Raw genomic sequence first — 22,433 nt, forward strand, 5'->3', positions numbered from 1 at the left:
TGAAACCCCTCATATTGTAATCTATCCTAGGAAAATATATTTTTCTCTTTCTCACTTCTTTTCTTTGTCTCTCTTTCTTCTTCTTTTTAATTGAGTGACTGTGACTACCACAATATGTCTACACCGAGTAGACAAGCTAGACGTATTGTGGTCAATAGCAGTGGAGGTGGACATATCTGACCTCTGGCTTCCCTATTGCCACATGGGAATGTCAGACATGCCTCTACCTCCTGTCCTTCTTTACCTACTCTAACACCAACTGTTTCTCCCATGACAATCTACTTCTATGCTGAGTTCAATCATTTATGGCAAAGGCCACACAGGACTCACCGTGAATACTTAACGATTAAGGGGATTTGTTAGGGAAGTTAAGTTACTACAAATGAGGATCAATAAACATTAAGAATATAGTCATTGATCCACAGCACCACCTCTCCTCAGCCTGCAGCCACATTTCTCTCCAGTGCTCATTCTCTCCGCCACATGGTCCCTTGGCCTTTGTACCCATGAGCCAAGAAGCCGGCCTGTGTCTCTGGCCAGATGAGAAGGTAACCCACAGCCTCAGTGCTGCTTTTCTGAACCTCTATGCCAAAGTCGAGGCCCCCCCTCCTCTGCCGCTTCAGACAGAGATCTGGGATGTGCTCTTTCAAATGGTCCTGTGATTTACCTCCACCCCAAATGACTCTTAAACACAAAGGAATGGCTTGGATGGCGATGTGGCTGCCTTTAAGCGAGCCATTCTTCCCAAGACAAATGAAGGATGGTGTTCTAAGTCGCACCTTCTATTACAGTATGGTTTAAAGACACCTTCCAGGAAGCATAGGGTATGGCTTGGTTCATACTCTTTGCTCAAGGCAGGGTTTCACCCAACCTTAATCCTGTAGCAAGGAACCCCCTCCAAAATGTGATCACAGTCATAGGCTTATTGTAAAGAATTAAAATACAGTACAAAAGTAATTATGGCTAGAGGGCCCTCTATTAATTGACTATATCTAAGAAATGAAAATATCTGATACTTCTTGTCAGGCAGAAGGGCCAGTATCTTAGAGAGTTTTTAAAAATATGTTTGTGAGTATTGTTTTGCTTTGTTTACTTTTGTTTGTTTCCAGGGACTATAGACCCTCACTACATCTCATATGAGTCAGTGTTACTGGGAATATACAAACAGGGTCAAGGAAAGGACCCTCAGACATCCAGCAATAGAAGTCTAGTACCATCAATTGCTGAGTGTTGTGGGCAATAAATCAGAAGTGCACATTCTAATTGCTCCATATTTCCCTAGCACCAGTTCCTCTCTGGGTGTTAGGGACTTGGCTGCTGGCTGAAAGCCTCACAGAACATACAAACCCACCACCAAATCTGCAGGAGGAAAAGTCTGGAAATCTGGTCCAATAAAGAAACCTTAGAGGCAGTCTATTCTGTCCTATAAGGTCCCTATGGGCTGAAATGCGTTCCACATCACACAACGACAACAAGAAGCTCCAAGCCCCAGGGATGACATCCCCGCTGGGAGCAGCCAAGCACAGAAAGGACCATAGGGTCCGCCTAATGGGGAGTGACACTGGAGACGCTGTGCAGTAAGTGTGCCCAGTCTGCCCCACACACAGTGGGATGAAATGCGAGGGGAGTGCAACAGGGAAGCAAGGGGAGCAAAGTAAACAAGTCCCCAAGGAATCCTGAAAATAGACCTCTGACTCAGGGGAAATGGCTTGACACATCATCAGACCTGATTGGGAAACATTCATAAGGGCCAGCAGACAGACCTGGAACTATCTCTCTCTCTCTTTCATCTATTTATCTATCTATCTTTTTTTTATTTCACCCTATGTCTATCTATATAAGATAGGCAGGACAAACATTCCTGAGGAGAAAACAAAGGGACCAGCCTTCCTGGATGGGACATGGGAGAGGAGGTCACAGGGAGGGGGAATGGGGAGCCAACAAACTCAGGGATAAGGGATCAACAAGAGATCTGAAATTGATGGGGGAGAGGAGATATAATGCCTGGTGGGGGTTAATCAAGTTCAATGTATCAAAGAGGAATTAACAAGAGCTGGGTAAGGGTGAGCATGATAGTGGGACAGGAGGAAGGTGAAAGGATATAGAGGAAAGTAGGAGGCAAAAGCTATTTACCGAGGTATAGCTATAGGAATGTATATATGTAAATATATTCATTTATATCAAAAGGGATAGAGGCAGATGTACATATAGTTATATGTTTAGTATTAAGATAGCAGACAGACTTTGGGTCTCTACTCGAGGCATCCTTAATTAAAAAACACTTTGTTCTAATAACCTGGCATTCTGTGATGCTCACCTTCCTGAGGCACTATCGCTGAAGACAAAATGGGTACATCAGCAAATGTGGTGAAGAAGGTGGATGGTGCCCGACTATCAAAAGATATAGCATCTGGGACCTTAAAGGCTTGAAGTTAAACAAGCAGCCATCTATCCATTTTGACCCATTTTTAACTTGTCCTAGTTTTTATTACTTTCTGTTTTCTTTTGGAATGAGAATTTTCTGTGTTCTGATTTATTGTTGCTCTTTTTGTTTTTGTTTCCCTTTTTGTATTACTTTCTTTATAAGAAATTCAGGACAGGTAGACCTATAGCTCAGTAGGCTTTTGCTGTTGTCTGTTTTTGACTACACCAGAGGACACAGAGGGATAGGAGATGCTAACAATGATGGATGCAAGAATGAAGAAAATGTTCCAAAATTTATTGTGGTAGTGATTGCCCAACTCTTGTTGATAGAATCAGTGATGTGTGTGATAAGTTATATAACAATAAAAATATTACAAATATTTTTTTAAAACAACCCAGATGCTCAAACAGCTGATTGGTTTTCTCTTCCTGAAATCAGCTTCTTCTTTAATCTATAATTAGATTTTATTGGCATATAATTCAGATATCATGCAATTCAATAGTTCGATCACATCAAGAAGAGTTGTACAATCATCACCACCATCAGTTTTAGAACATTTTCTACCTTCTTGTGCTCACTGTTAGCTCCCCCATTATACTCATTGTTAGCTCCTGATTTCCCCCATTCTTCTCCTGCCATCCCCCACCTCCCTCTCAAGGAACCATAATCTAGTTACTGTCTCTCTAGATTTACCTCTCCTGAATTGCATATACAGAAAAACATTACAATAACAAAGTAAAACAGATAACTTCAATAGAAAAGAAAGCAGAAAACATTAAAAAAAAACCTAGAACAAATTTAAAATGGATCAAACAGGAAATCAAATGATAAGGAGTTAAATTTTAACCTAATTGCATCTGTAACAATCCCTTTACCAAAGCACTCTGCAGGATAACAAGGCTGTTCACATCCCTTGTCTATGGTCAGAGGGGATTCCCAGGGGCTTAATCTACATCTATTCCACCTCCACCTTAAAAAAAAACACACACAAAAACTTAAACAACTTTCAAATGGGTCAAAAGAGAGATCCGATGATGGTACATTTTAACTTAACAATATCTTCCATAATTGACTTTACAGTGCTCTCTGTCTGGTAACATCTATTTTCATCCCTCAACTGTGATCAGAGGGAATTCCCCAGAGGCTTAATTTATGTAGGGACCCTGTAAACAGCTTGTCATTCATAGCCTTCTACAAATGAGGCGTTCACAATGTAAACCCTGGTACCTTGTGTTCACATAAAATGATGACTCATATAAGTTTACTTCACTCTTGACTCAAGAAACCTCTCACATCCTTCCCCTTTCTCTTCCCAGGACTAACATTTTCCTTCTCTTGTAACATCCTACTTGGAATGTGCAAGAAAGGCCATCTGATGATTTAGATCATCTTTCATGTGTGGCTCACTAACTAGCTCACATTTTGACTGTCCTAGGATCAGGAAGTACCCACTCAAGTCCAATCAGTTGTGCCAGGAGGCGCCCAGAGGCCAGACTTGGTACCATGCACGGCTGCCCAGGGAGATGCCTGTAGAAGAGGCCACTTCCCATAGGAGCAGCTGCATGTCAGTCAGACGCTGTAAGTGACATTTACAGGAAAACAACTAAATCGGGATAATTTGTTCGGAAGAATTCCCTTCTTTATCATTTGTGGTCATTTCAGTGGATGAATAAATTAGATAATTGCTTCATATTGACTTTCTGTAAATGGTGAAGTGGTGGGCACCAGTGGAGCTGCTATCTGCAAGGTCAACAGTGTGAGACCAGCGGATGCTCCACGGGAGAAGGACCAAGCTTCCTACTTCCCTGAAGAACTGAGTCCCAGCAATCCGCAGGGGGCGTTACAGCCTGTCCTGTAGGGTCACGAGGAGTCATATGCCACCGGAAGGCAGTTGAGTTTCTGTAATATGAGCATAGTCCATACTGGTTCTTTTAAAAAGTGATAGTCGTCATTAGAGAAACGTTTCAAGTGTACCAAAATCCTTCCGATGCAACCAGCGCCCTGAGTCAAAGGGGCGGCGCATCAAACTCACCTCCGGGAGACAGCCCACAGGAATCCACCGTCTTTCCCAACCCTCTCGAAGTAAACTCCAGTGGAAATCCAAGAAACATTTTGACAGGTGTTGTCGGAGGTGTTTCAAAATAAAGGGCAGTCCGTATTTCTTGTTTGTAATAAATCCCACTATCCTAGAGAGACATTGTGAGGATCTCTGGCAGAGTTTCTAAAGCGTCTGGGGCTTTTCAATGGAAAGGCTCTATGTGTGGTAATAAAAGAAATGGTAACGATGTGCTTGTGCAGTCCTGACACTGAGTTCATCTTTGTCTTTAAAAATAAGATAGCTCATCTTTAGGCCTTTGGGGGACTGCTGAATTCAATTTGTGCTGAGAATGCGGAAACTGATGAAAAAATATGCTCATTATAAAAGCACTTTCTCGGATTCCTGTTTTGTTCAATAGGTGTTGTTCTTAACTTTTGTTGAAGAGTTTTCTATTGTTTGAAAATGCACAATGATGCTAATGAGGATGCAGATGGCATTAACATTTTAGAAAAGCATAGGATGAATTTTTTTCTTAAATACGACATCACAAGCTTTGCAAATATGTTTACCCAGCTATGCATGCACTCACATGCTTATACAGTCATCTGTACTCACATGAGGGAAAGAGGCAAGAGCCCTGGTGGCATAGTGGTCAGGAGTTGGGCTGAAATCTGCAGGTCAGCAGTTCAAAACCACCAGCTGCTCTGAGGAAGAAAGATGGGGCTTTCTACTCCTGTAAAGAGTTAGTCTGAGAAACGCACAGGGGCAGTTCGAGCCTGTCCTATAGGGTTTCTGTGAGTCCACATGGACTTGGTGGCAGCGAGTTCCATTTTTGGAGAGGGAGAGAGAGAAAAGGTGGTGGGGAGCAAGAGACACTTTAAGAATACTATAATCATATCTGTATATGGATAGTACTTGTGTTGCTTTTCATAACATTGTGTCCATTACCACTGGGTTCCCCCTAGACAGTACTCCCAAGGTCAGTCATGAAGGGTGTGATTTGGTTCATATCGTCTACTACCAAAGCCATGATGTAATCCCATCTTAATCTATTTGCATAGCAGAGAACTCCCTCCAGAATGGGATCCTATCGTCCAGAATGATAATACATCACATAAGGAATTATGGCTAAAGGGATCATAGTCACTGACTACATCTCAGTGAGGCAGTGAGATGTGAAGGGAATGGATCACTTGCATCATGCCTCTCAAAGCAATTTGTCAGGAAACAATTAGGACCAAGACAGTAACATAAACGACCGAGTTAAAGATAAGGCAAGTTGGCATGGCCAGTAGAGACATCCAAGTGCATCGTTTGCAATACCACTATCAATCCGGTTAACATCTGTGATGTGTGATTAATTCACTAGAAGCAAACAAGCTGATTTAAGCAAAGCTGTAACACAACATTAAATCAATGTCTCCAGAGAAGCGACCCCGCTGCTTTGGCCGAAGCTCTGACCAGTTTTCTCTCTTGTGTAATGATCGCCCTTCTCTAGCGCCTTTTTAAAAAATTTTCTTTCAAATTCTAGGATGTCTCAAATATAGCAGCCTGGCAACTTTCTCCCTATAGGAAACTTCACTCTGTCATTCTGCCATTTCTAAATCTAATTTAAAATTGCTTTTCTGATTTTTACAACTCATCAGGTTGCCCCGCCCTTCCTTTCCAAATTCATTTCTCCTTATCTTCATCAATCTATCACCTTCAACTCCACCTCCTCCCTCCAGTTCTTGACTTTTCAGGCAGCTGCTGCTTGAATGAGAAGATTGAAAATCTCATTTATCACTTTTGAGAAGCCTTGCAGAAGCATATTGCAAAGCCTTCCGCCCACGGAGGAGAGGACGGGAGAGAGAGGCCCCTGAAAATGAATCTCTAAAGCAAAAGTAGCCCTGAAATAGAGCAAAATAATAAACTGCGGCTCCCGGGCTTCCTTTCAAATCAAACCATTTACAATGGAGCTTTTTCTTTGTAAATAAGCTGTATCAAACCTTGGAAATTACACAAATCACTACATCATAAAATCAATGGTATTTAAATAATGAAACAAGCTACCCCTGAAAATATGGCGGGAACAAAACCCTGTTCTCACTTGGTATCAGCACTGCCCTGGTACACGTGACACCACCCCCAAAGATTTGGTAATTCAAACATCTGTTCTAAGGCACACTTTGTCATCCGAACTGGTACCTCCATTTAAATGCTTTCCCTCCACAGGCTTGACAGATGGATGAATTTCTGATGGCCTCAGGTGACGTTCAGATACTTCTAACAATCGCATCTTCCACGCAAACACTGTCTCCTGCTCCCCCACCCCCAGGCAGTGAGACAGAGAAAGGAGGGGTCTGCAGTGATGTCAACTGGAAATCTAGTGTCACAACCCAACACTTGCCCTCCCAGCAGAACACCCGAAGGGAGTGTCTTGATCCTGCCACACAGAGAGTCTATGAGTGACAGCAGGCAAGGGGATACAAAAGAAAAGAGGAAGATATGCCCACAGGGTCCCTCCCAACTGGTAGCACAGTGCTAAGTTTGAACTACTTTGGGGTATGTGGAAAATGGAGCTGTCAATTTGGTAGAAAGTTGCCTGCCACCAGGTTCAGACTTTACTGATTACCAGCAAGAGTCTTTGGTCTTCTGAAATGAAAAATAACTTCCATAAAGGAAGTTGGTAAAATACAAACTGCTATGTTAGAGTCGTGCTGATCGCTCTGTGCTGCCACCTGAGCAGCTCCTCTTTCATGCCTCAACGGGACAAAAAGAGATGAAACGCTGAACAGAAAGGAACGGAAACTGCTGCCAGTAAAAAGGGTTTAGTTCCAAGTCACACCGTCCGGCCTCTCATTTCCAGTGGCACTTAACAGAGGCTGTGGCTTAAAGTAAGGGCACCATGGGGACACTGGTTAAGCACGCAACTGTGAACCCAGAGCTCCGCCACTTGATCCCACCAACCACTGCAGGGTGAAGATATGATCGTCCGCTTCTGGAAAAACCGCAGCCTTGGGAGCCCTTTGGGCAGTTTTCCTCCCTCCTAGAGCATCCCTGTGAAGCACAATCTACTCAATGGCGCACAGCTGCAGCATGAGTTAAATTGCAGCTCCATATGTACACCCCAAGTCTCCATATCTTTCTATGGACTCTGCTTGGTTTTTCTTCTCTCTTCACTATCTTTGCTTACAGTATTTTTTTTCTTTTTTTTTTTTACTATAAATTTCCACCAGATTCACAAGACTGGGTGAATCAGCTTGTGAGCAAAGACATTAAAGTCACTCTAATTTATGTATGCATATGAAACATTACGTCAAAGGAGATATGTACATGTTATATTTGAAAGAGCTCTGAAGAATATCTTCTAATGAGGAATCTGCTTGCTAGGGGTGTGTGGCATCTGGTGTGATAATAGATGTTAATCCATTTGATTTTCATTAAAATGTATCCATAGTCTTGACATGTCCTTTTTGGCAATGTGCCAATATTCTTCTGCTCTCCATGATCAGAGCTAATTTCACATGCTCATTTGTTCAAAAGTAGCGTGATAGTCACTTTACTTGTTACTAGTTACTAGTGATATGTCTGTCCTCAACATCACCTTTTCCCCTATTGCCAACTGCTATTCAGCTTCGCATTTGGTGTTGCATTACTTTCCCCCCACTTCTAGCACTGTCGTTCACCTTCTTCCATCTTTCCTTTCTCGGCCAGCTCTTTGCAGAGATGGGGTTTTATTGTTGTAATTTTGGTTTTCCCTCTAAAGATGGGAGAGTGAAGGTGAAATGCTAAGAAATAATTACATATCAAGATGGTGGTAATCATGGGAAACTAACCAAGGAGTTCGAAGTCATGGTCTATTTTTAGTGCGCCACACATTATATGGGTGGAAGCCTGAAATCCAAGTGCTTTGAATTTTGTTTTGCAGGTGGAATTAATAAACAAGGAAGACCGGGGAAGGACTTATATATTTGTATTCTGGTGTTGGTGAAGAGGATACCATGGGCTGTCAGAAGAAATAACACATCTGTCTTATAAATGATCCAGAGAGAATGCTCCTTAAAAGTGAGGACAGTGAGACTTTGTCTTACATAGGTTGACCATGTTGTCCTGATGGACCAGTCTCTAGAGAAGGAAATCATGCTGGGTAAAGTAGAGCATCAGCAACAATGGAAGAAGAGGACAAAGGTCGATTGACTCAGGGCTGCAACCATGGACTTGAACATCACAATGATGGTGAGGATGGCGCGTGCCTGGGCCACATGTCATTCTGGAGGTGGGACTTAACAAACACAAACAAAGCCAAAACCAAATCAGAGTTCTCCATGGTGAAATCACTATGTGGTCATTTAATTTAGGATGATAAACTATTACCTTATTTTCCCAATGAGTAAGAAACCCTAGATGTTGGAAATACTACAAAAATAACAATCTAGAAAAATCATAGCTGCCGTCTGAGCTGAAGAAGGCACTGGGCAGAGAGATCACGGAGGGTCAGCAGTGGCTGCCACTAGAGCCAATCCCGAGGTCACTAACCAGTAATTCAAACAATTAAGTCTATAATCAAACTGGCAATTTGTTGACATAGAAGGGATGGATCCTGAATTCCTTTGTATGGTATCAAGACCGGTGTGTGCAGTATTATTTTTTCCCCGCTATAGAAAAAATATGAAATGTTCAGAAGAAGATGGAAAAAAATCAAATCTCAGGGACACGATGTCACATCATCAGTATATTTCAAGAAGCAAGCCATCAGCCATGTACTGGTGCACACTATTGATTGCAATAAGGACAAAGTGCATTTTTAATCTGGATCCGCCTTGAAAACATCCTGGAAGAGTCTGCATCTATGACCCCTGAAAAAAGAGCCAGATAGCTGGAGAACTGGGTCACGATTCTACTCACTATTCCACTCACAAGACCAATGCGCATGCAGGCCAGACTGAGGCACTGAGTATGAATGAAAAAGTAGAGCTTCGTTTATTGCATTAGTTCAGGTAGATGGACATCTCAATGAAACCATTCCCAATTACCCATGGGAAAACTAATGTTGAAACTCTATAGAGGATACCATATAAGTTTACCAGAAGTTTATGGAACATAGCTTTGATGAATTAAGATCTAATGCAATCACCTGCAGCATAGCTTGTTAATAATGGAGACATCAAATACCGCATAATTTGCATCAAAAATTTATGCTGCCATATACTAACTCAAATTTTTTATATTTTTGTGAACTGATTAAAACTGTGTGCATTTTTAAAAAAAGAATAATACTCATTTAATTTGGTTAATTTATTTTTAAAAATTACGTGAGATCAGCATTTAGCTAAGTGATACAACTCTTTTGGCATCAAAGGACAAGAAAGGTCCTTAGGCACAGTAGCTAGCTGTTGCTCTTCTCTTGGTTAGCTGAATTAGTGGATAAAAAGGTTGTTTTAAAATTGCTTTGGTTTGGTTCTGTGGTGATGATTTTTCATTTATTTTGTTTTGTTTCATGGGGAGAGTTAAATAGTTGATCTCTTTATGAAACTGAGTCTGTGCTTGTAAAATGAAGATGGCAGAACCCAAACTAAGACCCGAAGGGAGAGGGAGTTGAGCATGCGCAGTCAGAAAGGCATTTCTCTATGTTCCAGAAGAGGGTCGAGCCAAAGACAGAACCATGAGCTACCCGTCCTGGGCTCAGGACCTCCGACTGGGAGGAAAGAGGAGTCTTGAGCGGAGAGTTGTGGTGACAGCACTCATAGAAGCAGAGAGTGTTCCTGAAAGAAGTGCCCAGCTGCTGACCATGTGGTCCCAATGCACGCGCATTTCCATGTGTGCACAATAGATCTGAACTTCATGGACCTGTGAGATGATAACTCTCTCAAGGAGAAAGGAGAGCAGGTCGTGCAGCAGTAAGGACTCAGCTGCTAACCAAGAAGGTCATCACATGGAACCCACTAGCCTCTCTGCGGGAGGCAATGAGGCAGTCTGCTGCTATCAAGATGGACAGCCTTGGAAGCCCTGTGGGGCACTTCTACCCGATAGGCCACGATGAGCCGGCATTGACTTGACCTTGGCTTCGGGAGCATAATCTTTCAGAAGCAAATCACCAGGCCTTTCTTTTGGGGCACTTCTGGGTGGGTTTGAACCACAAACTTCCCCACTAGTCATTAAGGGTTTAACCCAGGAGCTCCTAGAGCAAGAATCAGGGGCTTCTAGATATTAGTGGGGGGGGGGGGAATCAGATGGCACTACTTAAAATTGAGTGAGTACTACATCCAGCCTGGGAGAAGGGCATGGGAATCTATGTCCAAAAATCAATGCACACACATTTTTGGTGGGTGTGGCTATGTATAGTTTCTTTCATTTTTAAAAACATCATTTGATTGGGGGCTCTTACAGCTCTTATCACAATCCGTATATATATATATATCCATTGCATTTGTACATATGTTGCCATCATCATTTTCAAACTGTTTTCTTTCTATTTGAGCCCTTGGTATCAGCTCATATTCCCCCTCCTCCCCTTCCCTCATGAACCCTTGATAATTTATAAATCATTATTTTTTTTCATGTCTTACACTGACCGCTGTCTCCCTTCACCCACTTTTCTGTTGTGAATTCCCCTGGGAGGGGCTTATATATAGATCATTGTGATCGATTCCCCATTACCCCCACCACTTTCCCCTTTCCCCTCCTGGTATTGATCTTGAGGGGTTTATCTGTCCTGGATTCCCTATGTTGCAGCCTCTTATCTATTCCAGTGAACATGTTCTGGTTTACTCTGATTTATAAGGTAGAATTGAGGTCATGATAGTGGGAGGGAGGGGAAGTATTAAAGAACCAGAGGAAAGTTGTGTATTTTGTCAGTGCTACACTGCACCCTGACTGGCTCATATCTTCCTTGTGACCTTTCTGAAAAGGGATGTCCAATTGACTATAGATGAGTTTGGGGTCTCTACTCCGCCCTTCCCGTCATTCACATCAATATGATATTTTGTTTTGGGCCTTTGATAACCTAGTCCCATCGACACCTCATGATTACACAAGCTAGTGTGCTTCTTTCATGTGGACTTTGTTGCTTCTCAGCTAGATGGCCGCTTGTCTATCTTCAAGCCTTTAAGACTCCAGATGCTATCTCTTTTGACAGCCAGGCACCATCAGTTTTCTTCACCACATTTTCTTATGCATCCGTTTTGTCTTCAGCGATGGTGTGGGGAAGGTGAGCATCACAGAGGGCAGGGTTTATTAGAACAAAGTGTTCTTGCATTGAAGCAGTACTGGAGTGGAGACTCAATGTCTGTCTGCTACCTTGATACTTTCCATATAAATATATGTACATAGATATATTTCCCTATCGTTATATATAAATGAATTTGCATATGTACATGCCTATATTTAGAACTCCATAAATTTTCTTTGCCTCCCAGTTCTTCCCTCTATTTCCTTTTACTCGTCGTTTGCACCACTGTCATGTTTCACCTTCACTCGGGTTTTGGTAATTCCTTTGGGCTACATTGCCCTTGATCAAGCCTTCCCAGGAATCCTACGCCCTCCTCACTATTGATTTTAGATCACTTGTTGTGACCTTGTCCCTGGGTTTGTTGGCGCCCCCGTTCCCTCCCACCATCACCCCTTCTCCCACAACACAAATTATTCTAAAGGAGCTGTTCTGGGAAACACACTGTTATAAGCTCTGACCCGGGTTGCCCTTTCTGTGATTTTGGACCCAAAGATCTCTGACAGCTTTGTGAGTCATAGGCTTGCGTTTGTATTGAGAGGTTGGGTTGCCTTTTAACCCTACTTTAAAATCTTGCTTACCTACAATATTGGATTATTGAGGAGTTTTTTTTTAACATTTTATTAGGGGCTCATACAACTCTTATAACAATCGATACATATACATACATCAATTTATTGATGAGTTGTTTAAGACAACTCTACTTTCTGATATTCTGACCTCTTTTGGGATAATGTGTTCTAATTTGGACTTTTCTAAATATGATCCTTATTTTAAAAGAAACTGTCCTGACTGCTGTGGTAACAGGTGCTTGTTACTTGATTTTTCAAGAAAAAGAAGCCTGCATGTAAAGAATACCCAATTATTGCTCCTCTGATTGGTGCTCCCTCATTCACTGGAGCCCTGTGCTTCTGTAACCAAAACACCAAGTCTTTACTGCCAAGTCAAGTCTGACCCATAGGACTGGATCTGGCTGTTCCACTGGGCTTCTCGGGCTGGCACGCTTTACAGAGTAGCCTGCCTCGTCATTCTCCCACGCAGTGCCTCTGCTAGTGGAGACAAACTGTGTACGCTTCGGTTAGCATCTACTACCTAGCCCACTGCACCACCACGGTGTCCACATGCTTCTCTTCAATAACCCAGGTACTCAAACTTACTGCCAGAGCATCCATGCTCACTCACAGAGGCCCTAGGGGACAGAAGAGAAATGCCCTTGTGAGTTACCGAAACTGTACATCATTATGAGTGTAGAAAGTCTTATCTTTCTCTAAAGCAGCAGTTCTCAATCTGTGGGTCACGACCCCTTTGGGGATTGAATGACCCTTTCACAGGGGTCTTCTGATTCGCAACAGTAGCAAAATTGCAGTTATGAAGTAGCAATGAAAATAATGTTATGGTTGGGGGGTCACCACCACATGAGGAACTGTATGAAAGGGTCGCGGCATGAGGAAGGTTGAGAACCGCTGCTCTAGAGGAATGTCTAGTGGTTTCAACCTTGATTTTGTGGTTAGCAGTCCAATGCACAACCCACTGGCCACCAGGGCCCCTCCACGCTTCTCTCAAACCCACTGCCATCCAGTCGATTCTTCTCTGGTCACCCTGAAAGGAAACAGCTTCAATTGGGTCAGAGCCCTGGATGCTAGTGGGTTATGTGCTAGGCTTCTAATCCCCAAAACCATTAGCCTTTCTGCTGGACGAAGAGGAGGCTTTGTACTCCTGCAGAGATTCAGTCTCAGAAACCCACAGGGGCAGTTCTATCTTGTCCTATAGGGTTGCTCTGAGTCAGAATCAACTTGGCGACAGTCAGTTTGGTTTGGGTTATTATAGTTGAAACTGTCCCAGGAGAGTGCGAATAGTTAATGCTCTCGGCTGCTAACACATAGGTTGGCAGTTTGAGTCTACCCAGAGGCTTCTTCAGCAGAAAAGCCTCACGATTTCTTCTGAAAGATCAACTATCCACATTTTATGTAGCAGAGATCCACATTCTATGTAGCAGAGACACTTATGGGGATGCATGATTTGGGATCAATGTCCAGTAGCCACTGTTAAATGCCTTGAAGGACTTGATCATTCCTCAGCTCCACTGCCATCGAGTGAATTTCAACTGATAGCAACCCTATTTATGCTTTCTGGGGCTGTAGAACCTTACTCTGTGAATCTTCACTGAGCAGATTGCCTCATCTTTCTCCAACAGAGCAGTGGGTAGATTTGAACTACCAAACTTGCAGCCAGCTATCTAACATTTTATCTGACAGCTCCAGACCAGCTGTATATATTTCTATTTCACACTCGGTCCTATCAACTCCAGGAAAGCTTCTCCCCAGCTGTTCCTTAGCGGAACCCCTCCCTCTGTGGCTTCTTGTTTCTTCTTTATGACTCTTATTTCTTTGTGGGTTCCAGAATGTCCAAGGACTGTCTTCACCACAGCAGGATAATGCCGACTTAAGATACACATATGTTTGGGTCAGGCAGAGGAGTTGATTGGCTCAGCATTCAGTCACTGCTAGGGGCAAGACCCAAGCCAAACCAAACTCACTGCCATCAAGTGCCTGCTGACTCATAAGTGACCCGACAGCTCAAGGTAGAACTTCCCATGGGTTTCTGAGACTGTAACTCTTGATGAGAGTAGAAAACTTTCTCGTCTCCCTCTGAGTGGCTAGTGGTCTCAAACTACTGACCTTGTCATTAGAAATACAATGCATACCCCATATGCCCTGAGGACAGCCTGTTAGAAAGATAAAGGATGAAAGGGGTCAGAGGAATCACTTTGAAGATATTCACTAGATTGGCACCATCTCTTAGAGTTGTTCCTGACAGGAGTTACAGACTGTGTCCAAGAAAACAAAAAAATAATTCATATTCTGCTATTGTATTCTGTGGGTCAAAGTTGAAGTCAGCTTTGAACAAATAAGCTATAAATCTAATAAGTGGCAAAGAAACTTAGAAGGTTTTATGGAAAAGTAAGTTCTGTTTTAGACAGCCAGCAAAAAAGTGCTGATCCTAAATCACCAATTACATGTTAACATTTGAGATAGGCAAGAAGACTATTGGATTTCAGGAGTGTTTTTCAGAAATACAAACAAAAGTACTTCTTTTTTTTCAAAGCTCTAAAGGAAATCATTGGTAAATTATTGCATAATTTAGAGGTGGAATAAATTGGAGCATTGCACCTTGGGTATCTGCATCAGCAGTAGAGATCCTCTTATAGGACTGAGTTTGGCCATTGCTCTTTCCAGGCCAGGCTTTTAGTACAGATACCAATGCTTCATATACCTCAAGTGCCCACACGCTCCCTGGGAATGGAATTGAGGAGCCAATCAGTGTCGGGAGAGGAGAAAAAAGAACAATAAGGGGATGCAGGCTGGAGACACCCAGTGTTAAATCTCATGGTTTTCAGAGACCTTGATGTGCCTAAAACTCCATACATTCCTTATGGTTGCCATAGATACTGACCTGAGACTAATATTCCCTTTCATCACCAAATTCTTTCTATGTATGCAGGCTGACTTTATAACAATGCCAATGTCAACCCCTTGTGCTGAGCACCAACTAAGAAAAATTGGATGGCATTCTTGTCAAAGGTGAAGTGGTTTGGAAGATGCGATGCTGAATTAAGAAAATGCAAGTACCATCTCTGAGCCTGATGGTCCCTGGGCTTTGGGAGACTGGATAGCCTGTGTTTCCATGGCTACCAGAGAATTGGATCCCCAGAGATGAGAAGGAGATGGAATTTGAAGCAACAAGGTTGCAGGTGTAAGGAAGTTAATGAAGCTATTGGTTAAGGGTCCTGCTAGACAAATACTGTTAAGAGATACACCTCAAAATCCCAATGGCTACTTTTCTGGCAGTCAAGAAACCAGTTCTTTGTGGGCATTTGTGTTGTCTATAGCTTTTCTCCATGGAGTAGGTCAAAATCCAAGCTCTTGCTGTCTTGTAGTTCTGCCATGCATTAAGGCACACATTTGTAAGAAATGAAGGAAGATAACAGATGCTTTCTAAAAACCTCATCTTGACAGTGATGTCAGTCCCTTCCACTTTCCCAGAGTGAGCACCAGAAGGTGGATGTAGGAAGAACAGGAGGATGAAGCTGCCTCACGGTAGCAACTAAGCCTCAGAAAACAAATGAACAAAAAGAAACCCATGACCGTTGTCTTAGAGAGCAGAACAGCTTCACATGATTTCCTTGGCTGTAATCTTTTATGGAAACAGATTGCCAGGGTTTTCTTTCATGGCACCACAGGATGGGTCTGAAGCACCAACCTTTAGAATCATAACTTAATCCCACTGCGATCAAATCTATTCCAACTAAAGGGATCCAATATATGGTTTCCAAGGATTTTTAAATCTGTGTGGAAGCAGATAGTCTCATGTTTCTCTCTCAGAGCAGCTAGTGGGTTTAAACCACCAACCTTTAGGTTATTAAATTCTCAAACCAAACTACTGCCATTGAGTCAATGCTGACTCCAAGGGACTGTATATAACAAGGTAGAATTGTACCTGTGAGTTTCTGGGACTCTAACTCTTTACAGAAGTAGAAGCCCCATTTTTCTCCCTTTGTGTCACTCAGGGTGCTATAAGAGGCGACTGGATTTTAGGGAACATCTCTACCATTCTAGAAGTTGAGAGAGTCCAATGAACAGGACTGAATAGGGAACCAGTAATAGAAGCAGCAGAGTATGGCACTGAACAAGATTTTGTCAAGTGACCAAGCATAAGAGTGATGCTATTTATATGTTAGATATTAAGGTAGCAGATGAGCATTGGGTCTCCTCTCAAGTACTCCTTCAAAGCAAGAACACTTTGTTCTAATAAGCCAGCATTCTGCGATGCTCACTTTTCCTGACATGATCACTGATGACAAAATGGGTGCATAAACAATTGTGGTGAAGAAAGCTGATTGTGCCTGGCTACCAAAAGATATAGTGTCCGGGGCCATCTAGCTGAGAAGCAACTAAGCGGCCATGTAGCTGAGAAACAACTAAGCCCACATAGAAGAAGCACACCAGCCCATGTGATCATGAGGTGTTGATGGGTTCAGGTATTGGGTATCAAAGACCCAGAACAAAAAAATCATATCAATGTGAATGAGGAGAAGGTGGATTGGAGATGCAAAACCCATCTATAGACAATTGGACATCACCTTATAGAAGGATCACAATGGAAAGACAGTGCAGTATAACACTGATGAAACATACAACTTTCCTCTAGGTCTTTAATGCTTCCTTCCTTCCCCCTCCCCCACCACCACTATCATGATCCCAATTCTACCTTACAAATCCTGCTAGACCAGAGCATGTACACTGGTACAGATAAAAGCTTGAAACACGAGGAATCCAGGACAGATAAACCCCTCAGGACCAATAATGAGAGTATCAATACCAGGTGTGTAAGGGTAATGTATGGGGAGAAAGGGGGAATCGATCACAATGATCTACATATAACCCGCTCCCAGCGGGGACAGAAAACAGAAAAGTGGGTAAAGGGAGACATCGGTCAGTGTAAGACATAGAAAAAATGTATAAATTATCAAGGGTTCATGAGGGAGGGAGGGGGGCAGAGGGAAAATGAGCTGATACCAAGGGCTCAAGTAGAAAGAAAAGGTTTTGGAAATGATGACGGCAACATATGTACCAATGTGCTTGACACAATAGATGTATTATGGATTTTGATAAGAGCTGTATGAACCCCAATAAAATGGTTTGGGTTTTTTTTTTTAAAGAATGATGATACATGATAAAATTCACATTGAAGTTTTGGGGTAAGACAGAGTAAGGATTTAGGTATGACAAAGTTAAGAGTCTGTGCTCAGTATTCAAATATAATCAAGAATCTGGGATCTCCAAAGAAATTCTTTCCAGATTTTAACTGAAGGAGAGGATTGGCTTCATTTCAGTTGTCCAGATCCCGCATAAGTGTACTGTTTAAAGAAGCTGGGAGGTTTAAGACTTTTGGTGGTGGAATAAGACACATCTAATCTCTAGAAAACTATTCATTAGAATACTGATGGGTATGTTCTATATCTTCTCTGTCCAGTACAGGAACACATTTTTGTTGAGCTCTTGAAATGAGCCTAGGGCAATTCAGGAATTGATGTTTAAATTTGTTTTCATTTTAATTAAAGTAAACTAAGTCTGTACTTTTCATAAATAAATTTGATAACCACTTATGGCTAGTGCCTACAACACTGGACAATAGAGCTCTTCAGGGATATAATAGATACCTCTAGTGTTGTCCCCTGCCCCCCCCCCACCGTGTTCTAAAGGGGAGCTTCCCTTTCTCCAACTCAGTGTCTCTGTACAGTCTCTTCACCAGTTTGTAAACTAAGTTAGTGGAGCCACTATCTAAGTGCTAAAGGGATAACAGAGAAGTCATAATTCGGTACAAATGGATTTGTTCTAGAAGAAAAAGAGACCTCAGATTAAAATAGAATATATAGAGATACATTTATTAAGGGAAAAGACAAGATAATGGGAAGGACAGATCATTTGGATGAGGAAGACCGTCGACAAGAAGTGATAATAATGTGCAAAGAATCACAGCAACTGATCCAGGACATTTGTTTATTATTATTTTCAATAAATCATTTTACTGGGGGCTCTTACAGTTCTTATAACAATCCATACCTTGATTTGTACATATGTTGCCATCATCATTTCCAAAACATTTTCTTTCTACTTGAGCCCTTGGTATCAGCTCCTCATTTTCCCCCCTTCTTCCCCCACCCTCTCACCTTTGTGAATCCTTGATGATTTATGCATTATTTTTATTTGTTGTTCATCCCCCTGGGGGGTGTTATATGTTGATCATTGTGATTGGTTCCCCTTTTCTCCTATCCAGGACTTTGGGAACAAAAGAAACTCTTGCAACATCACGATTCACAGGAGATCAATTTATCACTGTTGTAGAGCCGAATTATAGAAGTGGCAATGGATCGTGTTGGGAATACTATGCTATCACAGATTAGAAAAGTTTACAAGATTGGCTCAGTGCCCTCTACCCAAGGCAGTCAGGGAAGGTCAACTGTTGACCCTGTAGTCTTGTTAGGTGATGTCCAGTCATTTCTGACTCATAGCGACCCGATGTACAACGGAAGGAAATGCCGCCTGGTCCGGAACCATCCTCACAATTGTTGCTAAGTTACAGCCCATCCTTGCAGCCACTGGACTTAGCCATTTTGTCGAAGTTCTTCCTCTCTTATGCTGCCTCTCTACTGTAACAAGCATGATGTATCTTTTCCAGGGATTGGTCTCTCCTGACAGCATGTCCAAAGCACATGAGACAAAGCATTCTGGCTATATTTCCAAGATAGAATTGTTTGTTCTTTTGGCAGTTCGTGGTACTGTCAATATTCGTCTCCAGCACCACAATTCAAATACATCAATTCTTCTTTGATCTTCCTTATTCAATGTCTGACTTTCACATGCATAGGAGTCAATTGAAAATACCATGGATTTGGGTCAGATGACACCTTAGTCCTCAAATTAACGTCCTTGATTTTCAAGACTCTAAAGAGGTCTGATACAGCAGATTTGCCCACTGCGATGCATCGTGTGAGCTCTTGACTGCTTGGACCCCAAGATCCACTTTCAAATGCATTCCTCCCGAGGGCAAAGCTGTTCCCATTGCCAGCCAGTGCACAAAAATAACTCACTGAAGACTGAACCTATGTGTAGACTCAAAATGGACTTAGGTGTCTCTTTGTAAACCATATCCCTCCTCGAACCTGGTGCTTGTATATCAAGCTCTAATCCAGACTCTGAGCTGGTGGCTGCTATGTTTTCTGCAAGGGAATTAAAGCTGCAGAGGATGCCAGTCTACAGAAAGAGATGAATGAGACCGATGTGTAGAGAACAATGAGCGGAGAGAGAAAGCTAGAATCTTGGCTCCTGTTCCAACACCTTACTCCAGTGATTGGTAAGCACGAGCTGCAGCTGGTCCTTAGGTTCTGAGGGTTTTTTAAATCATTTTATTGGGGCTCTTACAATTCTTATCACAATCCATCCATCCATCCACTGTGTCAAGCACATATGTACATTTGTTGCCATCATCATTCTCAAAACATTTGCCTTCTACTCTACTTGAGCCCTCAATATCGGCTGCTCATTTTCCCCCTTCCTTCCTACTCCCCCCACCTCAAGAACCCTTCATCATTCATAAATTATTATTATTTTGTCATATGTTACACTGTTTTGTATTAGCTCCTGTTGCTTACAGTAGAGAAGCCCAACTTCTAAAAGGGACTTGCCAAGAAAGTATTCCTTAAGCAAAGCCAACAGCTAGATGCTGGATACTTCTCTGCTGGCTGGATACTTCTCTCAATGAATAGATTCACAGCAGAGCAGGCTAAGAAAAAACTGGTGAGGTCACCATGCATCCTGGTTCTGATGCTTAACCAGGTGAGATGATTGCTCTTTAGAGCTCATCCAGAGGTGATATAGCTCAGAGGATTGAGACAAACCTTACCAAACCCACTAATAAGTTTGGTTTGGTATATGACTAATAAACAAGAATGACAATTTCCCATTTTCCTACCTAATAACAGTGGCACTCAGAAGCTGTATTTGACCTCAATTATTTAAAAAGCTTTGCTTTACTCAACCATCTTCCATTGATTCCTCTTTCTGTTACACAATTACATGTATTTCCCCTTCTTATCCTTTGCTCCTACATTGACTCAGTCTAAAACAGGGCTTTTAATCCATGTAAGAGTCACCTGGTGGTATATACAAGGGAGTATGCAAAAACAACGGGGGGGAGGAGCTCCACTAGGTGGAGCTTGCGTATTATGCATCGCCACCCCCTCCCCACCCACTAGAGCATTGAGAAACTCACTCTGAGTTAGGAGCACCCAGTGGCGTCACCTGGGAAGGTTCTTCTGGTGACAGCGAATTCTTTAGTAAAAGCAGTTTCACTGGAACCTCGTTTTTTGTGATGGTTATTTAAGAAGAACAGCCTCTGACTGTGAAATTTTGTTTCCTGCTTGGGAAAAAAATGCCACAGAAAGTGTTGTGATGATGAACACAGCTTACAAGGACAGCACTATGTTGGGGGGAGGGGGCGGGGAGGTTTGATAACAAACTTCGTTCTTATGTCTGTCAATTTTCTGAAAAGCGAAAGTGTTAACTCAGTGCATTTGGAGTTTGTTCAACCAGGTCATACTTTTAATCAAGCTCTCTAGAAGTTCTGAAAAGATTGCTTAACATTATGCAACAAAAAAGGGCCTGATTTGTGGCAGACGGGAGATTGGTTTTGCCACCACGACAATGTACCTGCTCATGCACCTCTCTCAGTACACAGGCTTTTGGCTAAAAACAGCATACCTCTCTTACTCCTTGCACCTTACTCACCTGACTTTACTCCCTGTGACTCCTTTTTGTTTCTTCTAATGATGAGGGACATCAAAGAACAGCGATTTGATGACATTGAAGAGGTGAAGAAAAAGATAAGAGAGGTGCTGTCAGCCATCCAAACAGATGAGTTTGAAAAGTGTTTCCAAGAATGGAATATGAGATTTGGCCAATGTTTTAAGTGTAATGGAGAGTACTTTTAAGAGATAAGATTGTTTTGTAAAAAGAATTTAAATACATAGCTTTGGGGGGAAAAATCCATTTTTCTTTGGGGATAAGATTCACTTGGGAATCTTGTTAAAATGTAGATTCTGGTTCCGCATATCTGAGGTGTAAATGCAAATACTCAGTGGGGGTCAAGTAGAACAGCCTCTGGTCTAGAATGCCTGACCTCCATGGTGACCTCCTTACACTCAGCAATGTTTTAAAGCTTAACTCAAGAGCTGTCTCGTCCTTTTGGAGTAAATGTGAGAACTTCAAAAAGTTGATGGAAAAATTACATTACCTTTTAAGTCCCCTCCTATTTTCTCCCTTTTCTTTTCTTATTTTACTTTGTGACTGCCTTTGAGCACATGGTCTACATTGTTCAATAATTATTTGTGAGCATTTTATAGTTCCAATACTCCCAAACCTTCATTGGACACTATTTTTTCTTAATGTAGTCTAAAATTGCATTAGCTGTTCAGGTAGCTACTTTCTATTTTCACGTCAAATTGAGTTCTGTGGTCAGTATAGGGCATAATGATGTCATGATTCCTGAGGCTTCAGTTCCAAGCCATGCTGAGTGTCAGTAGCTGCCTGATGAAGAGGTAGATGGGAGAAAGCAAATGGCTGTAGGCAGAGAGAGGCACAGTGGTGGAAACTTGGTATCAACCTAACAGTGTAAACACTGTATTAATCAAGTAAGGGGGAAATTCTAGGCAGCTCTAATACCTGGAGCCACTTGGCTTACTGCTGTAGGGTTCGAGGGCTCATTAGAATTAGAGCAAAAACCTAGCCAATGGAATTTGGAGAACAATTCCAGGACAGGACATCTAAGCAGATTAGTTAAGAACAGGAGGGAGCCACTGGGGGTTAGTAAGTAAGTGAATAAAGTAGGAGAAGCACCAACTTTTAAGACAAACTTAGGTTCTTGACCTCAACTCACTAGACAACACACATTTTGGTGACTCAACTGTTAGACTTGTTTCTCGGTATATTTGACCTGCTGATTAAAAAATTGTCACCCATTTTTCCCTATTGGCTATAGCTTTTGAGATACAAAACACATGTCATATACTATCCTTGACTCTGCTCACCCATAAAAAACAAGGATGTTTTAATGTAGGGGGTAATGTAGCTAGCCTGAGATAGAGAAAATGCACACTGGTTTTATTCAAAGTAGTTTGTGTTTTACTAAATATTTAGGTCAAGTTA

The 22,433-nt window shown here is 42.1% G+C and overlaps 1 pseudogene; it reads left to right on the top strand.

Annotated features, from left to right (window-relative positions):
* The first annotated feature begins 8,940 nt into the window (after positions 1 to 8,940).
* Positions 8,941 to 9,598, top strand: LOC142452374 (ubiquitin carboxyl-terminal hydrolase isozyme L3-like; annotated as a pseudogene).
* The last annotated feature ends 12,835 nt before the right edge of the window (positions 9,599 to 22,433 follow it).

This window comes from Tenrec ecaudatus, chromosome 7 (assembly GCF_050624435.1).
Source record: "Tenrec ecaudatus isolate mTenEca1 chromosome 7, mTenEca1.hap1, whole genome shotgun sequence".
NCBI lineage: Eukaryota > Metazoa > Chordata > Mammalia > Afrosoricida > Tenrecidae > Tenrec > Tenrec ecaudatus.